This window comes from Pongo pygmaeus, chromosome 5 (assembly GCF_028885625.2).
Source record: "Pongo pygmaeus isolate AG05252 chromosome 5, NHGRI_mPonPyg2-v2.0_pri, whole genome shotgun sequence".
In the NCBI taxonomy this organism is placed as follows: Eukaryota; Metazoa; Chordata; class Mammalia; order Primates; family Hominidae; genus Pongo; species Pongo pygmaeus.
The window spans coordinates 130,550,063-130,570,526 of NC_072378.2; the positions used below are offsets into that span (position 1 = coordinate 130,550,063).

General features: G+C 37.2%; 2 protein-coding genes across 14 annotated transcripts in view; one reads left to right on the forward strand and one right to left on the reverse strand.

Moving 5' to 3' along the window:
* SAMD3 (sterile alpha motif domain containing 3) overlaps positions 1–20,464 on the reverse strand; it is a 218,034-nt gene that overhangs the window by 102,674 nt on the left and 94,896 nt on the right. The gene's annotated exons all lie outside the window — the stretch shown is intronic.
* TMEM200A (transmembrane protein 200A) overlaps positions 13,621–20,464 on the forward strand; it is a 185,433-nt gene continuing 178,589 nt past the window's right edge. Inside the window, exons 1-3 of one of the 4 annotated variants that reach the window (XR_008503282.2) lie at positions 13,625–14,136; positions 16,247–16,401; positions 18,180–18,422. The gene's annotated coding sequence lies outside the window, so the exon portion shown is untranslated. Of the gene's footprint in view, positions 14,137–16,246; positions 18,423–20,464 lie in introns of all 4 variants that reach the window. The other 3 variants (XR_008503281.2, XR_008503283.2, XM_054492715.2) reach the window with 3 other exon arrangements.

The window sequence follows — 20,464 nt, forward strand, 5'->3', positions numbered from 1 at the left end:
AAAAAGTCACTCACAGCATTTCAACGTTGTTCAAACATACAAATCACAGCCAATGGCCCCAATAAATGACCGCTTAATGTCTAGATCAAAACCATGCTTCAGGGAGCAGGTGTTCCTCTGTTTCTGTTCCTTGAGCATCTCAATTTCTTCTTTTCTTGTATCTCACTAACTGCCCTGAGAGTTATAAAATGTGCAGAAACAAAATCACCCTAGAGGAGTCACCCTACCTTGTTAACAAAGAAAATATTTGACGCCTGAGAAACAAATAGAAGTGCACTGCTTGTTGCCACCCCAGGGATGCCAGTCTACTCACTAAACTTGTCTGTTCAATCCTCAGCCTGTCCATCCCCTAGGTCCTTGCAAACCCTCAGGAGAAAGAAAAAGGCAAGGAAGACGCTCCAAGCATGGCAGTATCTGGCACTGAGGGAATTAGTGCTGACCCAAACCATGGGCAGAACTCTGCAGTAATAAGCCAGCCTCTCCTTGAGGGTAGAAGGAAGGAATGGAGAGAAGGTTTTCAAGGAAGGATCTTTGCTCCATTTATAAGAAGTATGGCTAAGATGCCACCTAGAAACTTTAACAATGAATCCTGCTCTTATTTCTGGAGCTCTAGGAAATTTTAAATTGATAATTAGGTGGCGATCAGATGTAAAACTTGATTAAAACCAGGCCTCAAGGGCAGAAATATCATCTGTGTCTGTCTCACAGAGCATCTGGTATGGGGCTCAATATCCTTTTTTAAGAATAAAATTTATCCATGAGATAATCATTTGGAAATCCACCCTTCCAGAACACCTCTCTTTCCTGGAAAACTTGGTAATACAGCTTAGGTAGGACCAGTGGCATGCCCCATAGATATGAACTTGGGCCATGTTGGTTATCAGAAGTTCCCAGGAAAGGAAATAAAAGGGCTGGGACCTAAACAATTAGCATGAACTGGACACAATGTCCTGATTTTAGCTCCTCTTTGTCTTCATGAGTCTAATATGACTTACCCTAATTGGCCAAAGAGTATCTCTTTTACACCTATTGTCTTACTCTAGTAAAAATGGCTTTCTGTTAATTTTGTTTTTATTTTTTTTCTTGAATATATCCAAGCCTCATTTCTGAAAAGAAATGGTGTCTGGGAGCTTAGAAGGGAGAAGCGATGGGTGCTTTCACTGTAATTATCTTACGTTTTGCAGTTATGAACATTCTGAGTGCTGGCTAGAGTTTTAAAACTCCACCATCTGTACTTATGGTGGCTTGTATACATGTATTTATCAACACCTGCATCCCACGGTGTATGCTTTTATTCTATTATACAGAATAAAGGAAACAAGGAATGAAAGTAAGAAGCCAATAGAAGAGACACAATAACTGGGGCATAGCAATATGATAAGCTCAAAAGATATTTACAGTCTGTACTATCTAAAAATTACACTCCAGACCCACCTAGTAAGCAATGAGCTATGGGACACAAAGAATGATAGGTTTGAAGGCACCCAGGATGATCAGTGTTAGGGTAAGTTCTTTATCAAAACAGCATTTCCAGAGAAGTTATATTTCTGAGTAGAACGTGACATAATACTGAAGGTTATCCAGGGAAAAACAAAAACAAAAAAGCAAGACTCTAGCCATTTAGAGTTCCAAAATAGTCTCACTGAGACCCACATGCTCTGAGGAAGTCCAGATACAAGCTTTAGGGTAACAACCTAAAGGAGGGCTTCCCATTTACAGCATCCAACCCTGATCAATCACAGGATTTGATGATAAACAACACGGTGCTCTCAGGAATGAAGTAATAGGAAATATGCGGGGATGGAGAGGCACAGGAGCCCCCAAATAGCTCTTCAACAGTTACATACAACTATGGGTGTCGACTGGAATCACCAACATTACAGTGAGTCAGGTTTGGCTAAGATTAGAAACCAAAAAGAGGCATAAGCACAGCACATTGATAAAGGTATTTCTAAAGACAGTCACAAAAGTACCATTATTTTTGGACACTGCATTTGACATCTTCCAAAGATTTCCCCTCCTATTCTACACTATCAAAACAGGGCCTACCAAGCGCCCTTGCTCTTTTGCCCTAGTGCTAAAGGACTAGGAAGAGAAGAGGTGAAGAAAAGCAGTAGAAGCAGTTATACCTACTAAATAGTAGTCTCCCCCATTTTATATGTTTATTGAAATAGATTTCACATAACATGAAATTTACCCATTGAAGTTTACAGTATATTGATTTTTAGTATATTTCCAGAGATGTGCAACTATCACTGCAATTTAAGACTACTTATATTACCCCAAAAAGAAACTACATAGACATTAGCAGTCACTCTCCATTCCACCCTCACCCATTGTTCTATCATCTCCCCAAGCAACCACTAATCTGCCCTTTGTCTCTTTCGATGTGCATATTCTGGACAATTCATATGAATGGCATTGTACAATATGTGGTCCTTTGTGTCGGCCATCTTTCTCCTAACATAATGGTTTTAAGGTTCATTCATATTACAGCATGGATGAGTACTTCATTCTTTTCTATGACCACATAATATTCCATTGTATTAACATACCACATTTTGTTTATATCCATTTATCTGTTGATGGATTTGGGTTGTTTCTACTTTTGGACTCTTATGAATAATGCTGCTACAAACATTCATGTACAAATTTTTATGTAGACATATGTTTTCATTTCTCTTGTGTATATACTTAGCAGTGGTATTGCTGGGTAATATGATAACTCTGTTTCATCTTTTGAGGAAATGTCAGTTTTCTAAAACAGCAGAAACATTTTATATTCCCAACAGCAGTGAATGCAGGTTTGAATTTCTCCACATTCTTGCCAATACTTGCTATTATCTGTCTTTTTGATTATAGCCATCCAAGTGGGCATAAAGTGGTATCTTAATTGTGGTTTCGATTTGCATTTCCATTATGGATAGAGACACATCTCTGTATACATCTATGGGCCATTTGCATATCTTCTTTGGAGAAATGTCTGTTTAAACTCTTTGTCCTTTTAAAATTTTGGTTATTTGTCTTACACTCTTGAGTTGTAAGAGTTATTTATATATTCTTGATTCTACATCCTTTCAACCTTCTTGATAGTGTTCTTTGAAGCATAGATGTTTTAAATTTTGATGAAGTCTAATTTATCTAGTTTTTTTCTTTGGTTGAGTATGTTTTTGGTGTCATATTGAAGAAACGATTGAATAATGCAAGGACACAAATTTTTCGTTTATTTTTTTCTAAAACTTTTATAATGATAACCCTTATATTTAGGTCTTTTATCTATTCCAGGTAATTTTTGTATATGACGTGAGGAAAAAATGGAATTTCATCCTTTAGCATTGGATGTTGGTCCAGCACAATTTGTTGAAAGATTATTATTTCCCTGATTGAATGGGCTTAGCATACTTGCCCAAAATCACTTAATCCTAGAGGTGAACATTTCTTTCTAGGCTTTCAAGTTTATTTCATTGATCTATACTTGTGCCAGTACCATGCAATCTAGATTTCTGTAGCTTCGTAGTAAGTTTTGAAATAGGAAGGTATGAGTCCTCCAACTTTGTTCTTATTTTTCAAGATTGTTTTGGCTATTCTGGGTCTCTTGTGCAATTGTTAAGAAAATAATACAGAATAATCTGATCCTGAGGGGTCTACAGATGTGTTAGGTCTAGTGAGTTTATAGTATTGTTTAAGTCCTCTTTTCTTTTTTATTGAACTTCTGTTTAGATGTTCTATTCCTTGTTGAAAGTGGGCTATTGAGGCCTCCATTATTGTTGTCTTCTCTCTTCAGTTCTGTCTGTTTTCACTTCATGTATTTTGGGCTCTGTTGTTTCATGCATATATGTTTATAATTGTTATATCTTCTTGACATTTTGACCCTTTTATTATAAAATGTCCTTGCCTAATTCTAGTAACAACTTGTGTCTTAAAGCCTATTTTTCTGATATTAACATAGCTACCCCAGCTCTCTTTGATTACTGATTTTGAAGGGTATATATATCTTTTTCTATCCTTTCACTTTCAACTTATTTGCATTTTGGATCTAAAGTGAGTCTTGTATAGACAGCATATAATTAGAGTAAGTTTTTTTCTCTATTTTGACAGTCTTTGCTTTCCTTTGCATCTCATTTTTTTTCTTCCTGAAATAGATATTTGTTCATAAGAAATATGGGTACACTATCTTTTATTCAAAACTTTAGTTTAATTACAGAGAGAGAAAAAGAAAGAGTAAACCAAGTAGCTGCAAATAGCTCACTGGGGGGTGAAAACAAGGCAAATCACTTGGCGAAATCTTGCCCTCGTCTGATTTAAATTTCCATAAAGACTTCAACTGACAAACTAAACCTAAGCTGCTGGTGTAAAGCTTTGTTACAACACTAGCTAAGAAAACACAAGTAGAAACTTGAAAGGGTTTCTGCCGCCTGAAGTGTCATTTGTTTTTGGTTTCCTGGATTTCGGTTGGAATTCTTTTGTTTTGACAACCAAAACAGCTGTCCACTGGTAGGCTTAGCTTCAATTATTAATTCAGCTGTGGCACAGAAGCAAGCTTCAGAGATGCGCTCTGTGGAAGGGTTCTCTCGATCCCTGGGATTTTGGTGTTATACTCTCAGTCTATATTGGGTATCTGCTCTCCTGAAGAATATTTGCTTTTTGGTAGATTTTAAGACAATGACATTGGTAAAATTATTTTAGTCATAATTTCCGTTCTTACAGGAAACGCCAATCTTGATTAGCTGTTTACATTTCCAATAATCAGACAAGTGAAGGCCATCTGGGTCAGATTTTTTCCTTGACTCTGCAGGATTCTGTGTACATACTTCACACAACCTAGTGAAGTTCAGTTCATATTGTGCTGTATTCTTTCCTTAGCAATTGCACAAGAGATGCAGTGTTATAAAACTTCACTACTTCCAGCACATCCTTTTCTGGGAACTCTTTATTAGTGACAAGTTTCCTGTGGTAGAAGTAATTTGAAATAAGACAAAAATAAGTGAGCTCTTTTTCTTATCCTTGTGTGAGTCCAGCTCTGGCTTCTCCTGGAGGCAGAAAGAATAGAGGAAAACTTCAAGTTCTTGTGAGTCTGGGTGCAGTCCTTGTTTAGTTGGAACCAGTGGGCTACAACCATCTTGAGCTACTACCTAAAATTCTTTTTCAATAGATGAGCTTACATTTATTGATATGATAATATCTTTGATTCTAGGTATTTACCTTGTGTGTTATTTTGGATATTTTAGGGCTTAAAAATCATTAACAATGTGATCCATTTTCTTGTCTTATTTGCAGAAGTCTTCTGACAGTTAAGAGAATTTGCATTTTTCTATAATTTTATAAATATAACTCAACAATGCTATATTTATAGAATATAAGATTTTAAATATGTATTATATGTATAATTTTATATTCTCACCTTTTTAAGTAAATATCAATGCTTTCTATTTTAAGAAATAAATTAGTGTAATATTTCCTTCTATTTCTTCCTTGCCACCAAATTAAAATTATTATTATTTTTTTGGTGGAGGGGGGTATATCTTTGTACCAATAAATGTGCTTATACCTCTTTTATCTGATTTTTCATCATTAAGTAATGTTATTTACCCCTTACCTCTCCTCCTGTTATTAGTGTATCTTCATTGTTAGGGTATATAACATTTAAATTCTATCCTGTTACTGTATTGCTCATGTTTGTTTTGGTCTTAGGTCTGTAATTAGATACATTCAAAATGTCCCAGTAAGCATTTTGCTGTAGTTATCCATTTTTTTTTTTTTTTTTTTTTTTTGAGACAGAGTCTCACTGCTGTCACCTAGGCTGGAGTGCAGGAGCAAGAACATGGCTCACTGCAGCCTTGACTTCCTGGGCTCACTTGATTTTCCTACCTCAGCTCCTAAGTATCTGGGACTACAAGTGTATGCCACTACACCCAGCTAACTTTTTGTATTTTTATTTATTTATTTATTTATTTTATTATTATTATTTTCCGAGACAGAGTTTTGCTCTTGTTGCCCAGGCTGGAGTACAGTGGCATGATCTCAGCTCACTGCAAGCTCTGCTTCCCAGGTTCAAGGAATTCTCCTCCCTCAGCCTCCCGAGTAGCTGGGATTACAGGTGGCCTACCACCACACCTGGCTAATTTTTTGTATGTTTAGTAGAGACAGGCTTTTGCCATGTTGGGCAGGCCGCTCTCAAACTCCCGACCTCAGGTTATCCACCCACCTTAGCCTCCTAAAGTGCTGGGATTACAGGCATGAGCCACCGAGCCCTGCCTTTTTGTATTTTTAGTAGAGAGAAGGTTTTGCCATGTTGCCCAGGCTGGTCTCAAATTCCTGGGCTCAAGCAATCTGCCTGCCTTGGCCTCCCCAAGTGCTGGGATTACAGGTGTGAGCCACCGTACCTGGCCATCATTTCTTAATAGAGATAGATAGATAGATGATAGATAGATAGATAATCAGCATCCTCCCAAAAGAAAACAAAAAGAATAGGAAAAAAGCCCTAATATTTAAAGCCAAATAAGAAATCTGAGATTTCTTAAAACCAATTCATAGAAATAATATTTCTGGATTTCTTGCATACTCAGAACTTGCTTTTATGCTGTGTATGTATTTGAACTCGAGTACATGAGTATAAAATCATTGAATCACTCTTTCTTTTTTTTTTGAAGGCTTTGTAGATCTTGCTTCTCTGTCATTGAATACTGCTGTGAAGGGTTTGAAGCCAGCCTGATTTTTTCCTCCTTATACATTACTGGATAGTTTTGCTTTGTTTCCCAGATGATTCTTCATTACTCAACTCTGATGCTTTAATAGACTATATTTTGGTTTCTATTGTTTTGGGTCAATTTTTCCTGGTGTAAAGTGGGCACTTTCGATGTTATTGTATTTTTGTTTAGAAAATGTCCTTGCATTATAGCTTTTTAAAAATATATTTTAAATTATAAGTTGACAAATTATAGTTGTATATATTAATGGGATACAAAGTGATGTTTTGATTTATGAATACAATGTGAAATAATGAAATAAAGCTAGTTAACATGTTCATCTCCTCAGATACTTAACATTTTTTGTGATGAGAAATCTAAGTGATTTTGAAATGTACACTACATTATTATTTATTAAGTACCCAGGTTGTACAATATGTCACAAAGTAAAAACAACAACAAAAATTAACTTATTCCTTCTGTTTAATTGAGGCTTCATACCCTTAGACCATCACTTTCCCATTCCTCATACTCTCCAGTCTCTGGTAACTACCATTCTACTCTCTCTGCTTTTTAAAATTTGATTGTTTTAGATTCCACATATAAGTGAGAACACATGGCATTTGTCTCTTTGTGCCTGGCTTATTTCACTTAGCATAATAATGTTCTTCAATTTCATCCATTTTGTCATAAATGACTAAATTTATTTCTTTTTAAAATTTTTTAATTTTATTTTTTAAAAAACACCAATCTTGATTAGCTGTTTACATTTCCAATAATCAGACAAGGTTCAAGTGATACTTGTACCTCAGCCTCCTGAATAGCTGGGACTACAGGCGTGTGTCACCATGCCTGGCTAATTTTTGTATTTTTAGTAGAGACGGGGTTTCACCATACTGGCCAGGGTGGTCTCAAACTCCTGACTTCAGAGGATCCACCGACCTCAGCCTCCCAAAGTGCTGGATTACAGGCGTGAGCCACTGCGCCTGGCCGGAGATATCTTTCTTCTATATCTAATTTTTTCCATGCTGTTATCATTAAAGGATGTTGAAGTTTGTCAAATGCTTTTCCTGCATCTAATAAGAGGATTATGTGTTTTTAGTTCTTTATTTTGTTATGTGGTGAATCACATTTATTTAACTTGTGTATATTGAAACATCTTTGCCTCCCAAGGATAAATCCCACTTGGTCATGGTAAATGATTCTTTTAGTGTGTTGAATTCAGTTTACCAGTGTTTTGTTGAGGGTTTTTGCATTTAAGTTCATCACGGATATTGGCCTGTAGTTTTCTTGTGATATCTTTGTCTGGCTTTGGAATCAAGGTAATTGTGGCCTCATAAAAAGAGTTTCAAAGTATTCCCTCCTCTTTGACTTTTTGGAAAATTTTTGAAGAATTGATATTAGTTCTTCTTTAAATGTTTGGTAGAATTGGCTTTCAAATTTTCTGAAGGTGTACAGTTGTTTATTTTATATCTTTCTTCTTTTTTGATGTAAATAATCATTGCTTAAAACTTTCCTCTTCAAACTGTGTTTGTGACATTTCATAAGTTTTGGTATGTTGTGTTTCCATGTTTGTCTGAAGATATTGTTTCAATTTCTCTTTTAATTTCTTCATTGACGCTTTTGTTGTTCAGGAGAATGTTGTTTACTTTCCAAGTATTTGTAAACTTTCCACAGTTCCTCTTGTTATTGACTTCTAATTTCATACCATTGTGATCAGAAAATGGTACTTGATATGATTTCAGTTTTCTTAACTTTGGTAAGAGTTGTCTTGTGGTCTAAGATATGATCTATCATGAAGAATGTTCTGTGTGTGCTTAAAAAGAACTCATATTCTGTTGCTGTTGGATGTAATGTTCTGCAACATCAGTTAGGTCCATTTGATCTAAAGCATTGTTTGAGTCCAGTGTTTCCTTATTAATTTTCTGTCTGGATGATCTGCTCATTGTTGATAATAGGGTATTGAAGCCCCCTACTATTATTGTATGCAATCTGTCTCTCTTTTCAGATCCTTTAACATTTGCTTTATATATTTTATATATTTAGGTGCTCAAATATTGGGTGCATAAATATTTACAATTGTTATATCCTCTTGATGAACTGATCCCTTTTCTACAGCTTTAAATTTAAAGTATATTTTATCTAAGAATAGCTATCCTTGCTCTCTTTTGAATCCTTTGTGTGAAATATCTTTTTCCCTACTTTTAGTTTTATTACATATTCTATTTTTTAAAATATTCTTTTTGATAGATAGACACAAAGTCTCACTACATGGTACAGGCTTGTCTTGAACTCCTGAACTCAAGCGATCCCCCCACATCAGCCTCCCAAAGTGCTGGGATTACAGGTGTGAGCCACCACACCTGACCCCAGTCTATATTATTAAAAGTAAAGTTAGTCTCATGTTGGTAACATATAGTTGGGTCTTGCCTTTTTTTTTTTTAACCATTCAGTCATTTTATGTCTCTTTATTAGATAACTTAATCCATATACATTCAAAGTAATTATTGATAAGCAAAAACTTACTAACACCATTTCATTAATTGCTTTCTGGTTGTTTTGTAGGTATTTTGCTTCTTTCTTTCTTGGTTGCTGTCTTCCTTTGTGGTTTGGTGGTTTTTTGGTAGTGCCATACTTTGACATTTTTCTATTTTTGTTTTGTTTATCTAGTATAGACTTTTGCCATTTTGAAATCATGAGAACAAGCAAAAGCACCAAATAGATAAAGATGCACACTGGAAAGATAGAAAGGGTTTGGACTCGTGATTTCATTGATGAGCTGCTTAATTAATTGTGGAACTCCAGGCTTCTTGTATTTTAGCACAAGTTAGATATGAGATCTTTATATCAGATTCTCTTCTGCAACTAGGACTTTTATAACATGGAATGATTTGCTATTTGACCTAGTTATGTGCCCTTTCTATTGGAATCTGAGACGACCACATGTAATTGTACTCCAAGGAGCTTTCAAGACCAGTGACCACCGTGCACTAAATCTTGACTATTTTCTGCCATGTAAAAATAAAATACTTTTTAAAATTCATAACCATTATCATTCTTTGTAGAATATTTCCTTGACTGCTATGATTCTTCTTGGAAGCAATTTTTTTTCTTTTGCTCAGAGGTCTCTCTAATTTGTATTGCTGCATGTCATTCCATTTTTTAGCTAGGAGAGTCTTTGTCCTCTTACTTGTCTGTTTATGACTACATGCTTTGTCAATATGCAGTCCTCTCCCAATGCTCATGGAAACAGATGTTGTTGCCTAAGCTCTTTCTCCAATAAAATAAATGAAACAGAATTGATATAAAAAATAAAACATTTTCTGGTTTCAAACTTATTTTAAACATCAAACCCAGATATTCCAGCTTAACCAGATACCATTAAATGGATGAGTTTAATTTTGTATCACTTTGTGTGACATTTTATTCAGCTTTCTGAAATGGCATGAAATAAGGGTTATTTTACAAGTAACCCCAAATCACTATTTAGCTATCTCAGATTCTTTGGAAATAGTTGCTCTGTAAGTAACTCTCTAAAAATATTTTCTGTGTCCTTGCTAACTGAATTGTGTCCCCAACTCCAAATTAATATGTAGAGGCCTTAACCCCCAATGTGACTATATCTGGAGAAGAGATCTTTAAGAGGCAATTACGCCTTAGTAAAGACGAAGGTTGGGGCCCTAATCTGATAAGACTGTTGCCTTATAATAAGGGAAAGCTCTCTCTCTGTCTCTCTCTCTCTCCTTATAAGGACAGAGCAATAAGGGAGCCATCTGCAAGACAGAAAGAGAGCCCTCATCAGAAACTGAATTGGCCAGCACCTTGATCTTGGACTTCCCAACCTTCAGAGTTGTGAGAAAATAAAATTCTGTTTTTAAGTTACCCAGCCTTATATTTTGTTATGGCAGACCAAAAAGACTAAGACAGTCCTGGTGTACAAGTCTTCTAGTCTCATGACTGCATTGACCTGATTTAAGGCATTTTAGTAATAACAGAGAAATTGGTTTCCTATAGTAGTTGTCATTCATTTCATTTATTTTTAAAATTAGAAGAATAATTTCACTCCTGACAGTATAAGAAAACCCATAAGTCAGAGACCTTTAATTCCCTATCCCTCAATTACTATTCTGAATACATCTCAATGCCAACTCTCCTCTCTAGATCAAACTTTCTGGTACCTATTCATATCTAATTTACTCAAAATGTTATAGAAATATTGTTTTAACTTTTAAAAAAATCTTATTGACTTAAGCAATTTTTAATTGAAATTATAATGGACACACAGCAAAATGTACAAATTTTAAGGTACAACTTGATGAATTTAATATAAATATATACACCCAGCAAATAAACAGTAAGATGAGGTTATAGAACATTTCTAACTATCTAGGAAATTCCTTTCTGCCCCTTCCTGCTGGTACTCTGAAGGTAAACACTATTCTGTCTTGTATTTCCATAGATTAGTTTTGTCTCTTCTTAAGGCAAAAATGGAATTATACGATCCATGTACTTATATCTATGACATTCATCTGTTATTGCTTGTAGCAATATATGTTTCTGTTTGTACGTGTTCATACAATACATGTCATTGTACATCATATTGGAGTAGTTTTTTCTTTTTAATTATTGTGAGTGTTCCATGGAATAAATATATAACTATTTATTTTTTCATTCTACTATAAATGGGCATGTTTTGTCTATTATCAATAAGCTGTTTTGAACATTCTTGTATGTATCTTTTGATCTATTATGTTTGATATAAATATAGTCATGCCAGCTTTCATATTCTTATTGTTTTAATGGCGTATTGTTTTCTCTCCTTTTACATTCCACCTATCTCTCCCTGAATATTTAAAGTTGGTTTCTTGTAGACAGCACATGGTAGTTCTTGCTTTTTTATCCAGCCTGAGAATCTCTGTCTTTTAATTGAAGTGTCTAGTCTATTTACATTTATGTAATTATTGATAGGGATGATTTAAATCTGCTATTTGCTAATTGTTGCCCATTTGTCCCTTCTGTTCTTTGTGTATTTCCAGTCTTATTTTGGGTTTATCAACTAGTTAAAATTAACATTATTGAGGTAAAATTGGCCACACATATTTAAAGTGCACAATTTGATAAGTTTTGACATTTGAATAGTCCTGTGAAATTATCACAACAATCAAGATAATGAACCTAACTATCACACAAAAAAGAGTCTTTATGCTCCTTCATAATCCTTCTATTTGGACCCTTCTCACCTCCTTATCACCCAGCAACCACTCGTCTACTTTCTTTCACTGTAGATTAGCTTTCATTTTTTAGAATTTCTATATAAATATACTTTTAGAATTTTATTTTGGGAAGGTTTTTTTAAATTAGAGATTGTTGTGATTATATCCTATAGATTTGATGTTACCTTTTGATTATCATTTAGTTCAAATTTCTTTAAAATTTGGGACAATTTGGGAGGTTTTAGTGATTTTAGCAAGTAGATTATTAATAGTACTGAATAAGAGTAAACAGGAACTGAGGAAGTGGGAACAATTAGTGAGATCTACCTTTTTATGACTTTTATGGTGGAAACAAAGGAAAGATATGGAGAAGTAAGTTAGAGGAGAAATAGAGAGGAGGTGAGCTGGCCCAGCCCATACAGGTTGGTTATAGTTTCATGATGAGAGAGGATTAAGGAGAAATCTCAGTCTTAGGTTACTTTCCCAAAGGTTTTCTATTTAGCCAGTAACAGCAGAGCAAAGAAACCCTTAAGTTTTAGTCTATTTTATGTTGCTATAAAGGAATATTGAGGCTAATTTATTTTTTAAAAAAAGTTTATTTGTCTTATGATTCTGATGGTTAGAAAGTTCAAAATTGGGCATCTGCATCTGGTGAGAGGGCCTGAGGCTCCTTCCACTCACTGTAGAGGGCAAAGGGGAGCTGATGTGTGCAGTGATCACATGGCGAGAGAGAAAGCAAGAGCATGGAGCTCTTTTTAACAATCAGCTCTCTTGGGAATGAATGCAGTGAGAACTCACTCACCTGAGTGAGGACATTAATTTTTCATGAGTGATCAGCTTCCATGATCCAAACATCTCCCATTAGGCCCCATCTTCAACATTGGGAATAAAATTTCAGCATGAGGTTTGGAAGGGACAAACATCCAAACCATAGAAACATACAAATGATCAAAAGATATAGTGAATAGAAACAGGCCCTTTACCATTGTCTCAGTACCTGATTTAGAGGAAAAGGCCTGCCAGGTCAGAGGAGCACAAAACCTGGACTCAATGTATTTTTTTTTAATAAAACTTTTTATTTTGAGATAACTGTGCACCCATGTGCAAAGTTATAGGAAGTAACACAGAGAGAGCCTGCCTATCTTTTACCTAGATTCCTCTAGTGATAACATCTCACAAAACTTTAGTACAATGTTAAAAACAAGATATTGACATTAACTTAATCCACTGAAATTGTTCAATTTTTTTTTGTTTTACTTGTGCCCATTTGTGTGCTGCATTTAGTTCTCTGCAATTTTATCACACGTGTTTCAGGTATCTACCACAGTCAAGATAAGAACAAGTACATTATCACAAGGATTCTTCAGTTTTTTGTCCATTTTCTAATTAGTCTTTTGAACTATTGAGTTCTTAAAGTCCTTTCTATATCATAGATATAGTCACATACTGCATAATGTTTTGTTCAACAATGGATTATATATAGTGAGAGAATAGAGACAGACCCTCTCATATTGTTTTACACTCAGAAAAGGAAAGAGAAGTGAAACTAAAGGCAGGTAGCCCAGCGCCTAGGAACCAGACCTCAAACTAAGGAACCAGACCTGAAACCAGGCCTGGGCCTGCCTGACCTAAGCCTGGTAGTTAAAATTCAACCCCAGACCTAGCAACTGATGTTATCTATAGATTCCAGACATTGTATAGAAAGACATTGTGAAACTTCCTGGTCTGTTCTGTTTCACTCTGACCACCAGTGCATGCAGCCCCTGTCATGTACCTCCTGCTTGCTCAATTGATCACGACCCTCTCTCACGGACCCCCATAGAGTTGTGAGCCCTTAAAAGGGACAGGAATTGCTCACTCAGGGAGCTCGGCTCTTGAGACAGGAGTCTTGCCAATGCTCCTGGCTGAATAAACCCCTTCCTTCTTTAACTCAGTGTCGGAGGAGTTTTATCTGCAGCTCGCCCTGCTACATTTCTTGGTTCCCTGACCGGGAAGCAAGGTGATTGGTGGATGGTTGAGGCAGCTCCTTAGGCGACTTGAGCCTGCCCTGTGGAACATTCCTGCGGGGGACTCCGATCAGCCTGAGCCATGCAGATCCTGAGAGCACTCCCGGGTAGGCATTTGCCCCAGTGAGATGCCTCACCAGAGCAGTGTGTGGCAGGCCCCTGTGGAGGATCAATGCAGTGGCTGAATACCAGGAAGGAACCGGTACTTGGAGTCCGGACATCTGAAACTTGGTAAGACTAGTCTTTGGAACTTGCCTACTCCGTTTGCATGGAAGCGTGGCCTGATGACCCTCGGCGTGCCTTTATCAGCACTTTGGTTTGGTTTTGGTTTTGGTTTTGGTTTTGACTTGGTTTGAATTGCTTGACAGGACTGGTCTTGGGAACTTGCCCACTCCATTTGAGTGGAAGTGTGGCCTGATCACCCATGGCATGCCTGTACCAGCACTTTGGTTTTTGTTTTTGACTTGACTTGGATTGCTTGATACTTTGGTTTTGATTTCTGGATACTCTGATTTTGATTTTGACTTTGATTTGGTGTAAACTGCAAAAGTGTGTGTGTGCCCTTTTTACCCATTCTTTGTTTTGTGGTGTGTGTGTGGTGTGAGCATGGTGTTTTGTCTCGAAGAAGCATGGGTCAGGCACAAATAAGCCCACCCTACTAGGAACTATGTTGAAAAATTTCAAAAAAGGATTTAAAGGAGACTATGGAGTACTATGACACCAGGAAAACTTAAAACTTTGTGTAAAATAGACCAGCCAGCATTAGAGGTGGGTTGGCCATCAGAAGGAAGCCTGGACAGGTCCCTTGTTTCAAAGGTATGGCACAAGGTAACCTGTAAATCCAGGGCACCCAGATCAGTTCCCGTACATAGACACTTGGTTACAGCTGGTTTTAGATCTCTCCACAGTGGTTGAGAGAACTACAGCATAAGCCAGGCAGAGAGAGACAGAGAGAGCGACAGAGAGGAGAAAGAGCGAGGCAGAGAAAGAGAGGAAGAGACAGAGCCAAAAGGAAAGTCAAAGAGAGAGAGACAAAGTCAAAGAGAGATATATACAAGTAGTTAAGAAAAAAAAAAAAACAGTGTACCCTATTCCTTTAAAAGCCAAGGTAAATTTAAAACCTGTAATTGATAATTGAAGGTATTCTCCATAAGCCTATAACACTCCAATACCACTTTGTTGTCAGGGTAAACAAGGGCATATCCCAAAAGCACTGAGGCCTTCCTATCAAAAATCCTTGACCCAGTAACCTGTGGATGGCCCAAATGCATTCAATCTTTAGTGGCAACTGCTTTGCTAACAGAAAAAAAGTAAAAAAAAATAACTTTTAGAGGAAACCTCATTGTGAGCACACCTCACCAGTTCAGTTCAGAACTATCCTAAATCAAAAAGGCAAAAAAGTAACTTACTAACTCAAAAATCTTAAAATATGGGGCTATTCTGTTAGAAAAAAAAAAAAAAAGGAAATTCCCTTAACCCAGCAGTTTTCCTAACAAGGGATTTAAATCTTAATTACCATACAAAGGTCCAACCAGACCTAAGAGGAACTCCCTTCAGGACAGGAGGATGGATGGTTCCTCCCGGGTAATTGAAAAAAAAAAAGGTTATAAAAGGAAACTCATGCAAGAAATGTTGTATAATTTAAAAGTAATTAGGCCTCCTAAATGTAAAACTATTAAAGAAACAGTTTATATGCAAAGTATATAAAGAAAGTAAAATATACTTCTAGTAGTAAGAATTATAAGGAGGCATAAGAATGTAAAGTTTTACCTATATTAAAAGGTTACAAATATGTATATTTTGTTTTAAAGGTTTAATCAAGTTTTAAAATGTTAATTGAAAAAAAATTCTGTGTGTAGACATTGGCCAAAGTTAAAGAGGTATCATCCAGTTTTTCTGTAAACTGGACATTAAAATAAAAGCATAACAGGTTTTCCTTAAAACACAAACCTGCTCTTTAGCAAAAATTATAAAAGGTTAAAAAGGGTCTATAAAATCTTACCTTATAGTCAAATATTAAAAATTGGATAAATATATCTACAAGGTTTTATTAAAATTAGGTTTAACATTAATAACACACAAATATAAATGTAAAATTTAACTTATCTGGTATAAAAATCATACAGGAAGCATTGTTAAATGTAAAATTGTATTTGGCTTTCTTTGGTTTAAAACCTAATAAAAATAGGTGCTAAAGGAAATTTCTCAGTAAAAAAGCACTAAGAACTATAAAGTCCACTGCCAAGGTCCCCACATTTAAAACAAAAGATCAATTTCTTAAAAATTATATACTTGGTTTATCTTCCACTTTCCTTTCCCTCAAAAACTAAAAGTCTTTTAGCACTTGTACCACCCCTAGAATTTCCGGTAAACCAGCGCCAGCCTGAAGATCACATTCTCATCAAAAGGTGGAAAGAAGAAAAACTCGAGCCAGCCTCGGAAGGACCCTACCTTGTGCTGCTAACCACGAAGACTGCTGTTCGTACAGCAAAAAAGGTAGACTCATCATACCCAAGTCAAGAAAGCGCCACCCCCTCTAGAGTCATGGGCCATAGTCCCAGGGGAAAACCCTACCAAACTATAACTCTTTTCATCTATTCTATTACTCTTTCTCCTTTCCTCGTTCTATTGCTGACCATCTAGTTATTAACATAACCAAGTCAATTTTGCCTCAAACTATTGCATTTAATGCTTGCCTTGTGGAGACTTGCCAAGTCAAAGACAGCTTTCTACTTCAGAAAAGTATTTCTGTTCCTCCTGACTCTCCTTAGACTGGGCATTAGTAAACTAGGACCATTTAATCGGGGGAGATTTCGATAAAGACCCCAGTGCCAACCAGGAGTCTTGCCCCCCGATGTAGAGCTTTCATGCCATAGTTGGTCCAACATTCTGTGGACCACTAAAGAGCAAGGATGGATTGCCCCAACCGGTTTTTGTAATTTCCTAAAATTGTACATTCATTTTACTAGAGGATCATGGAAGTTAAAGACTTACAACAAACTTTAGCAATTAAGACAGGATACCAAGATGCAAATGCCTGGTTAAAATGGATCAAAATTCCATCTGTACGTTAAACAAAAGCAATTGTTATGCTCGTGCACATGGCAGGTCAGAGGCCCAGATTGTCCCCCTTCCACTAAAGTGGTCCTCCAGTTGACCAGGCATAGGCTGCATGGTAGCTCTTTTCCAGTGTTCTACAGCCTGGAGTAATAAGTCATGCCAAGCTCTCTCTACTCTATCCCGAAGTTCGGCACCCTGCGGGTCAGCCCCCAAGGACCATCCAGCTTCCATCTCCCAACACTAAGTTTACTTCCTGTCTCTCACGAAAGGGAGGAAACAGCATTCCTCGGAGACCTGAAGGGATGTGATGAGCTTAAGAATTTTCAAGAGCTTATCAATCAGTCAGCCCTTGTTCATCCCTGAGTGGATGTGTGGTGGTATTGTGGTGGACCTTTACTGGGCACTCTGCTGAATAACTAGAGTGGCACTTGTGCTTTAGTCCATTTGGCTGTCCCTTTCACCCTGGCTTTTCATCAACCAGAGGTAGAAAAAATAAGACATCATAAAGCGAGAGAAGCCCCTTATGGGTCTTTCAACTCTACATCTATTTAGATGCAATTGGAGCCCCGCAAGGAATAACAGATCAATTTAAAGCTTGAAATCAAATAGCTACAGGATTTAAGTCAATATTTTAGTGGGTCACAGTTAATAAAAATGTAGATTAGATAAACTACATCTATTACAACCAACAGCAACAAGCTTTTCATGAGTTAAAAGAAAAACTCATGTTGGCCTCAGCCCTGGGGCTACCTGACCTGACAAAACCCTTTACACCCTATGTGTCAGAAAAAAAAAATGGCAGTTGGAGTTTTAACCAGACTGTAGGGCCCTGGCAAAGGCCAGTGGCCTATCTCTCAAAAAAACTAGACGGGGTTTCCAAAGGCTGGCCCCCATGTCTAAGGGCCCTGGCAGCAATGGCCCTGTTAGCACAAGAAGCAGATAAGCTAACTCTTAGGCAAAACCTAAACATGAAGTACCCCCATGCTGTGGTGACTTTAATAAATACCAAAGGACATCATTAGCTAATGAATGCTAGACTAACTAGATACCAAAGCTTGCTCTATGAAAATCCCCACATAACCATTGAAGTTTACAACACCCTAAACCCCGCCACCTTGCTCCCGGTATCAGAGAGCCCAGTTGAACATAACTGTGTAGAGGTATTGGACTCAGTTTATTCTAGTGGGCCCAACCTCCAAACCATCCTTAAACAGCAGTAGACTGAGAGCTGTACGTGGATGGGAGCAGCTTCGCCAACCCCTGCAATGTGGCTCTGAAGAAGACAACAAGCCCTGCTCCAGTCACACCTGGAAGCTGACTGGTCCATGCACGGCCGAAGCATGAGGAAACTCATCACGGGACTCATTTTCCTTAAAATTTGGACTTGTACAGTAAGGACTTCAACTGAACTTCCTCAGACTGAGGGCTGTTCCCAGTGTATACATCAAGTCACTGAGGTAGGACAAAAAGTTGCTACTGTCCTATTATTTTACAGTTATTATAAGTGTACTGGAGCCCTAAAAAGAACTTGTTTGTATAATGTTACTCTATACAAGGTATGTAGCCCAGGAAATGACCAACCTAATGTGTATTATGACCCATCTGAGCCTCCCATGACCACAGTTTTTAAAATAAGATTAAGAACTGAAGACTGGTGGGGGCTCATAAATGATACCAGTAAAGTGTTAGCCAAAACAGAAAAAAAGGGGTGCCCAAACGAGTCACCTTGAAATTTGATGCCTGTGCTGTCATTAATAGTAATAAGTTAGAAATAGGATGTGGTTCTCTTAATTAAGAAAGAGGCTATATGGCAGAAAATAAGTACATTTATCATAAATTAAGACTGTGTAAAAATAAATGTGGATACTGGTCTTATGTCATTTAGACTACTTGGATAAAACAAATGAAAAAATCCTGTCCACCTTCAGCATGGGAAAAGTGGCCCTTCCTGTACCAGTGGTCAGTGTATCCCCTTAGAACTAGTAATAACCAACCCCCTTAATGCTTGCTAGAAAAAAGGGGAACGTGTAACCCTAGAAATTGATGGAGGTGGACTGGATCTTCAAGTAAATATTGTGGTTTGAGGAAAAGCTTATAAATGCTCTCCTGAGCCAGTATTTCAAACCTTCTATGATGAACTGAATGTGCCAGTACCAGAAATTCCAGGAAAAACAAGAAATTTGTTTCTGCAATTAGCCGAGCATATAGCCCAGTCTCTCAATGTCACTTCATGTTATGTATGTGAAGGAACTGTAGTAGGAGATCAATGGCCATAGGAAGCCCGAGAATTAGTACCTATAGACCCAGTTCCTGATGAATTCCCAGCTCAAAAAAAATCACCCTGATAGCTTCTAGGTCCTAAAAGCCTCAATCATTAGACAATACTGTATAGCAAGAGTAGGGAAGGACTTCACCCTTCCTGTAGGAAGACTCAGCTACCTTAGGCAAAAACTGTACAATAGTACTACAAAAACAGCCACCTAGTGGAGTTCAAACCATACTAAAAAAAATCCATTTAGTAAATTCCCAAAGTTGCAAACCGTGTAGACCCACCCGGAGTCCCACTGGGACTGGACAGCTCCCACTGGGACTGGACAGCCCCCACTGGATTATACTGGATATGTAGGCATAGACCTTACGGCAAATTACCTGACCAGTAGGCAGGTAGTTGTGTCATTGGCATTATTAAACCATCTTTCTTCCTACTGCCCATAAAAACAGGCGAACTCCTAGGCTTCCCTGCCTATGCTTCTGGCGAAAAGTGAAGCATAGCCATAGGTGATTGGAAAGATGATGAATGGCCTCCTGAGAGAATTATACAATGCTATAGGCCTGCCAGTTGGGCACAAGATGGCTCATGAGGATACCAGACCCCCATTTACATGCTCAACTGAATCATACAGTTGCAAGCTGTTTCAGAAATCATCACTAATAAAACCGGTGAAGCCTTGACTCTTCTAACCCGGCAAGAAACTCAGATGAGGAATGCTATCTATCAAAATAGACTAGCTCCCAACTACTTGCTAGCAACTGAAGGAGGGGTTTGTGGAAAATTTAACCTTACTAATTGCTGTCTACACATAGATGATCAGAGGCAAGTAGTTAAAGACATAGTTAAAGATATAACAAAACTGGCACATGTGCCCATGCAAGTGTGGCATGGATTTGATCCTGGGGCCATGTTTGGAAATTGGTTCCCAGCACTAGGAGGATTTAAAACCCTTATAATAGGAGTTATAATAGTAATAGGAACCTGCTTACTGCTCCCTTGTTTGCTACCTGTACTTCTTCAAATGATAAAAAGCTTCATTGCTACCTTAGTTCATCAAAATGCTTCAGCACAAGTGTACCATACGAATCATTATCAATCTATTGCACAGGAAGACATAAGTAGTGAAAATAAGAGTGAGAACTGCCACTAATAAAAAGTGAGAGTCTCAAAGTGCGGAAATGAGAGAAGAGAGACAGACCCTCTCATGTTGTTTTATATTGTTTTATA